This window comes from Ursus americanus, chromosome 21 (genome assembly GCF_024610735.1).
Source record: "Ursus americanus isolate L20-20 chromosome 21, mUrsAme1.1.p, whole genome shotgun sequence".
NCBI lineage: Eukaryota > Metazoa > Chordata > Mammalia > Carnivora > Ursidae > Ursus > Ursus americanus.
Window position 1 is genome coordinate 22,016,698 of NC_142147.1, and position 7,716 is coordinate 22,024,413.

Here is a 7,716-nt window from a genome sequence, read left to right on the forward strand (position 1 = left end):
TGAAGGAGGTGGGGCCCAGGTGAGAGCACCAATGGGGGGTTCTAAGGTAGGGCCTCTCCATAGCCAGCAGGCTGGTCTCTAGGGATGGAGGGTTGCAGACCCCGTGTGAACTTTGCTGACTATCGCCCCCCCTCCTCCCTCGGAGGATGCCACCGGGACCTACACTTTCCTGGGCCCTGCATGGTTATCTGCTCAACTGCTCTGGGCCCCAGGGACTGCACCTCCTAAGACATAGGGGGCCCCATCAGCCGCAGCCCCTGCGGGGGCCTCCATGAGCTGAAAACCCACCTAAGCCACATACTGAAAGGATTATGGGATCCTCATATAGGTAATTAAATATAAAAACAGTGCAAGATGTTACTGAAGTGATAGGTAACTATAAAGAAGGTAAACATAATTCTGATTTCTCTCATCATACTTTTGTTTTAATAAAATATTAACTAACAAATTATTTTAAGGTACCTTCCTTTGGACCTCCTCTGAGACCATGCTCCATGGGCCTGTGGGGTGACCCACCAGTGAACACAATCCATGAATTGACTTTTTTTTTTTCCTGAATTGACTCATTTAATTAACTCATTTCATTAACTGACCCAGGACCTTTCGAGGTGGGTACCATTCTTATTCCCATTTTGCAGATGAGATACTGAGGATCAGATTGATTAAAACACTTGCTCCAGGTGACATAGTTGGAGCTGGGGCCAGGATTGACCTACCTCTGAGCTAAGCCTGTGCCACCACTCTCTAGGTGCCTTGAAAGGCACTAGTCAGCCTCCCCACTGATGACAGTGTCAGCTCCTGGTACAAGCATTGTAGAGGGATGCATATGCATGCATACAGACACAGACAGACAGACAGACACAGACACACACACACACACACACACACACACACACACACACACACACACACACGCACGCACGCACACACACTCCCTGCACCAGCTCAGGGAAGCAAGAGGTTCAGGTGCTTCCTGCAGTGTGTTTACGCCCCCTTGTGGCCACGTGTGAGGCTGTAGCTTGGTCTCTGGTCCATCCTAGTCAATATCCAGCAGCAGGGGCCCAGCCTAGCTAGCTATGCCAGAAAAGAAACTTGTGGGGGGCGGGGGGGGAGGTTTAGGAGGGGGCTACTACCTGTTAAAATATTTAAAGTACTTTTGCTGCTGTTTGTGCTCCTGCTTTGCTGAGCATCCTAAGCTCTTGCTTCCTCTGCTGTTCAGGGGCTCCAGGCCTGGATGGAGCAGGCAATTGGTCAGTGCCACCAAGCACCACTAGACTATTGGGAAAAGGGCATGTGAAGGCCTGAGGCAATAGCCTCACTGTTCACCAAAGGTACAGAGGATAGAGGAGGGCATTCTAGGCAGGGGAACAGCAGGGACTTTGCCCTGGAGGTGGTTACATGACACTGAAGGTAAGCGTGAAAAAAAAGCTGAATTAAATTTGACCCAGTCTCCAGCATAGCCTGGGGATGGGGGTGCCCTGATTACAGTGATGGGTCCTAGTTATTCAGACAGAAATAGCTCCAGAGCCAAGGAAAGGAGGACAGCTCTGCTTCAACACCCCCACATACTCCTTTCTGCCCCCATTCCATGGTCACTATACAGCTAGGAGGAGGGATATGACCCTACAACATACATGGGATGACTGCTCCCGGTCAGCAGATGATGATACGGAGACTCTAAACTTGACTGAGGTCCCTTGCCCAAGTCATGTATCCAGTCGACGACAGTGCTGGGGTTCTTATGTCTGCCTGACCCACACCCCAGCCTCTGAAACCACAGGGCACCCTGTGCTAGGGGAGGCTCTTGCCTTTTGGAAAAGCAGGCATAAAAAATGCTCAAAAACTTCATAAATGAGCCCTGAGGCCACAATGCCACCCTGGTCCTTAGGCAGAGAAGAAAAAATACCCAGTCTGTGGATTCTCAGCCTTCTCCAAGAAGTAGGGTGTTAAAGTGGAGGTTTTGATTGTTGCTATTGGCTGATTAAAGTATATTTGCTTTTCCATGAGTGTGTTTGCAATGCACTAGCCCTGCATGCCCACTAAGAGACCAGGCTCAGAAAAGACACATACATTGTCAGCACCCATGGAGATGAAGGTCCAATTTAAATTAGTCTTTACCTAAAGATGCCTAAATAAGGGGCGCCTGGCTGGCTCAGTCAGTAGAGCATGTGACTCTTGATCTTGGGGTTGTGAGTTCAAGCCCCACATTGGGCCTACACCTTACTTTAAAAAAAAAAAGGTAGTCTAAATAAAAAGACAGTATTGTGAGAGAGTAACTGTGTTCCCTCAGGGGAATTCTTCCTCTGGCTTCAGAGAAGCTGAAACTGGCCCCTTAGGCTATTGAATGTGGATAAAATGTTTCTGGAAGAGTGGCTTGGCTGTGAGTCCAGAGAGTAGGGCTTGGACTCTTCTTAGCCACAAGCATAAAAGTGGGACCTCTGGAAACCTGGGGGAGTCAGTTCAGGTCTCTGGACTTTATGTTGCACTTCAGAGAATGGATATATGGGCATCTCATGAAGTACATGGGTTCTCCCAGATGTGATTAGATTTTATAGCAAAAAGGAGGTTCAAGGTGAAATATTTGGAATTGCTGCAATAAAGTTGGATGAATTCCTTTTATTGCTTAGATTTCTCAGTGCCTTGACTAAGTCGCTGTTCATTGTGAATCTCTTCCAGGGGTGGGTAGTAGAGATGGGACTCTTTTCTCTTGGAACTTTTCTGGGATGGTGCTCCACGGAGCACACTTTCAGAAAGCATGGATGAGATGCTTTCTCCTGTTCTTTCCAGCCCTGGCCCAAGGGCTGAAGCAGGGGCAGGTAGGCCTGGCCATAAAGTTCAAGCCCAAGACCTTTGTCCTAGCTGTTTTCTCTTCATGGAATGCTCTCTGGCAGATAGGCCAGGCTCCCTCTCTAACCTCCTTCAGATCTCTCTCCAAAGCCTATCTTATCAGAGGAGCCTTCCCCGATTTCCCTATATAAAATAGCCCTCTGGTCCCCACCCCTCTCTGAAGCTGCCTCCCTTGCCCCAAGACAGCCCACTGGGCCTTCTCCTTTCCCACTCCTACATGTAAGTGTGTAGGACAGACATTATTGGGGATTTTCCTGATTATTAAATACATGCTGCATGTTAAAAAAGGGGGGGGGAAGTGTATAAAGAAACAAACGGAAAAGGAAAGAATGTGAAAGTTTCATGACCCAGAGATAAGCATTGTTAACTGTTTTGGCACATGGCCTGCTTCTCAACTTTTCTCTGCACGCAAAGAGGCATGCACAAAGGGAAGAAGAGAAGTAGGAAAAAAATGCGTAAATAGGGGCGCCTGGGTGGTTCAGTCCTTAAGCGTCTGCCTTCGGCTCATGGCGTGATCCTGGCGTTCTGGGATCGAGCCCCACATCAGGCTCCTCAGCTGGGAGCCTGCTTCTTCCTCTCCCACTCCCCCTGCTTGTGTTCCCTCTCTCGCTGGCTGTCTCTCTCTCTCTGTCAAATAAATAAATAAAATCTTTTTAAAAAAATGCATAAATAAATAATTGTTGCTATCACCCCACACACACACACACATTGTAATCTGGTTTTTCATCTGATGGTCGGCTCTGTCCTAGCTAATAGCTCCTTCCTGGCCTTTTCAGCCCCACGCTTGGGTCCTGTTAGATGCCGGGAACCCCTGCTCAGGTGGTACTGCGCCCCCCAACCCTAAGCCTAGCTCACTGTGTCCCTCAAGGAATTGCTCCTGGGCCTGAAAGGGGTGCTCCAGGTGCTTGGGGTGGGAGCTCCACAGGAGTGGCACAGAGCGGCTGCTGGGCACCCTTAGTTTCTTGGAGAATTTCACAGGGCAGCACAGGTCATGCCACAGTGCCACTGCTTGCTGATCGAGCCTACTCCACACCCTGCAGCTGCAACAGAAAGCACGAGAAAGCAGGCGCTTCTGAGGGGCTCCAGGGCTGTCTTCCAACTTCCTCTTGCTTCCTCTTACCCATACCAAACCCCTAGAGCAGTTATTTTGCCCACATTTACTTTCAAGAAAGGACATGACTCATTGGCAACTTGAAGTGCCAGTGACAACTACCAGGCCCACAAAACTGCCCCTTTCAAGCAAGTAGTTCCACAGAGGCTTAGAGAGAGGAAGTGAACGGCCCAGGACCACACAGCAAATAGATGCAAGAGCTAGGCCTCAGGTGTAGGACTCCAGGATGATGGAAATTTCTGGGCCTGCCAGTGAGTAAGTCTGAGTCGAGATGGCTGTGGGATGGTGGTGGTCAAGGGACTGATTGCTTGGGGGTCACAGGAGATGACCTCTGGCCTAGGTCATCACAGCCTTGGGTGCAGCTGATCCACCAAGCAGGTGAAAGAGATTGATCTGTGTTTGGAAGAGCCTTCAAGACACAGAAACACCAGTTGAGTTTCCCCCAAGGGGTCTGTGCATCTGCCTCCAGTGAAGGGCAATCTTTAGCTTTGGCTCTATGAGCTAGAAGCTTACCACAATGACTTTGAGCCTTCCTGATAACCTGGCAAGCTCTGTTACTTCAGAGCGGGTTTGAAAAGAGGGCTGAGACAAGACTTGTATTTTTAAAAAATTCCCAAGCCTTTGTCACTAGCATCCCCAAGACTTGCTAAATATGTCCTTCAGTTTGCTGCTCTGTAGGGACTGTTAACCATTCCCTCTGAAGGAGACGGGGCCCTGTGGGGGGTGTGTGTGAGTGTGCATGCATGCACACATGTGTCCATGTGTATAGTTTGGGAGAAAATGAAACCAGGAAAAGCCACCTGCTTGGGCAAAGGTGGTGAAGCTGAATTACTTGATTTGGGATGGCACCAGTCTGGGCGACAAATGTCTGAGAGCACAGATGTGCTCAGATCAGTAGGAAGGCTTTTCTGGATTTATTCAGATGTGTTGAGGAGCGCTGATGCTCCGAACCACTCCACGGATAAGCACACCTGCTTGCTGGCAAAGAAGAAAGATACCTGAGGTTTTTACAGACTTTCCCAGATATCAGGCCTAGATATTATAATTTTGGCAGTTGGAAAAAAAACTGGCTGTACCATCTGAGTTCCCCCGACACAACATCATCCTCAGATCTAGCTTTCCTAACATTCCATAGAAGCTCTTGTCTGTGTAGCCAGAAAATCAGGGAATTTTTCCAGACTCATCCAAGGGATCTAACTCCCTACCCAGGTCAGGCTGTTTTTTAAAATACAGTTTTTCTGCTGCTGCTGCTGCTGCTGCTGTTGCTCCTTCTCCTTCTCCTCCCCCTCCTCCTCCTCCTTCTTTTTCCAGATGCAGTGATATATACATATGTTTACCGTAGAAAATTCATAATGTTTACCTTTGTCTCTTTTTTTAAAAAAGATTTTATTTATTTATTTATTTATTTATTTCATAGAGAACATGCAAGCAAATGTGGGGAGAGTAGAGGGAGAGAGTGGAGAGGGAAAGAATCTCAAGCCGACTCCACGCTGAGCACTGAGTGTGGAGACCAAGGTGGGGCTCAATCTCACTACCCTGAGATCATGATCTGAGCAGAAACCAAGAGTCAGACGCTTAACCGACTGAGCCACCCAGCCACCTGGACCTCTGACTGTCTCTTTAGGATGAATTGAAAGAAGTGAGTAAGTGGATCAAAGGTCAGTCCGTTGGGTAGCCTAGACGGCAGTGCCTACTCACCAATATGAAGTACCAATCATGTTTTAATGTTCGTCAGGTTGATTGACAAAAACCAGTATCTCATTTTAATTCATTTGCTCGGTTCTGGCTGAGGCTGAATATTCTTACATTTCCTCAGAAAATGACAGCTGATCTGCTGCTTTTCCTTTTTCAAGGAGAGATAAGTCCTTTTCTTTCATTTTTCTTCTTATAAGACCTTGAAACAAAGAAGCACTGGGAGACTGGCTGGAGTTCTTGGGCTGGCCATCATATGTCAGTGACTGAGCTAGCTATAGCCTTTAAATGAAAGTTCCAGTGTACACAAAATTATCAAGGGTACAGTTTTACTTTGGAATTGTTGTGTGTGTGGTAACTTAGAAAAACTCTGTGGTTTCAGAGTTAGCAGAGTGATGTAATTTTTCTCAGGAAAGTGTGGTGGGGGCGGCCAGCTGTGTGTCTCCAGCAGTCACCTCAGGCACCCATAAATGCCTACAAATGGAGTAATTAAGCTATGTCACCCTTTGTCACCCCAAATGAATTATCTACATGAAAAATAAAAATAAAATTGCACCCATTTCTTTAGAATGCCTTAGAGTTATTTTTCATTTCAGTCTGAAACAGCCTTCTCAATATCCAGGAAGAGAGATATTGCAAATTCGGACTTACTGGTAAAACTTCCGGAAAGGGCCAAGGGTGAGTGGCAGTATAAATGTCATATCAGGAGCAAGTCTGACAGGAGCAGTTTGACGGCAGGCACATCCTTGGGTCCAGGTGGGCTGGCCAGTCTCTCCAGGTAAGCTGGCATGTCTTCCTTCCTGAAGACCACATTCCCAGGGCTCTCTAAGTGGCCTTTCTGGTCATCTCCTAGTTTTCTCTGCCTCCAGGGAAGGACTGCACTTGCCTTACCACAGTTAGTAGAAGAGTTTGAGTAAAGCCATTAGTAAGCAAGCAGGGGATAACTAGAATCCCACAAGGCGAGGGACTGAGGGATTATCTGGTGTCTTGGTCCTCAGCCTTTCTCAGCCTACCAACCACTAACCATTTCTGGAAACTGTCAGTGACCAGACCAATGTAATTGTCTTTCGAAGACCAATGTAATTGGTCCCTGGGGGAACCAATGAAGACTTTAGAGCAGGAATTTCAGTTTTAGAAGGGTCACTGACTATTCTGTAGAGGAAGAGCTGCTAAATTGGAAGTTGAAGGCAGGGAGACCAGATGAGAGGATGAATAGGGCAGTGAAGTCGCTGAGACAAATGCCTGGATTGGAGAGATACTTGGGAGATAAGATGAACAGGATTAGATAACTGACAGGCGAGGGGGTGGAAAGAGGGAGTAGTCGAGACTCCCAGGCTTCCAGGGGCACCCGGGTGGCTCCTCAGTTAAGCCTCCAAGTCTGGGTTTGGGCTCAGGTCATGATCTCAGTGTCCTGAGATCCAGTCCCCAGTTGGGTCTCCGAGCTCAGCGGGAGTCGGCTCGGGATTCTTTTCCTCCCCTCTCCCTCCGCTTCTCTCTCTCAAATAAAGATAAACAAATCTTAAAAAAAAAGAAAAAAGAAGAAGGAAAAAAAGACTCCCAGGCTTCTGGTTTAGGCTATACAGGAAGATGGTGGGCCCATTACTGGGTTAGGGTAGCAGAGGAAGAGCAGGTTTGGCAGGAAAATGAGTCCCCTGCAAGATGTGTGAGAGGCTTACATAGGGCCTCCAGAAGGAGGTGTCCAAGTGGTTGAATATAAGGCTGTGGCGCCTAGGAAAGGGGTCTGGACCGGTCGGCAAAGCAATGGAGAGGAGCCGTGAGGTATTATTAACAACAGTAAGGAACTGAGGAGGCTGCGGGGTTTGTGGTGTGAGTGTGGAAGGTCACGTGGTGGAGTTGCCAGCCGGGCGCTCAGCCCACTCACCATTAGAGCCCAGGAGACTGGTGGGGATGGGTGGGGAGGAACCGGATTCTGTCCCTCCCGCCCTGCCTACCCTCTCGTCCTCCTCAGCCATTGGTCAATTACTCTGTCCGTCAAAGGCCCGCCTCCGCAGGTAAACCAATAAGAGCCGGCGAGAGGATGCTTCCTTCTCCGTCTGGATCTGCAC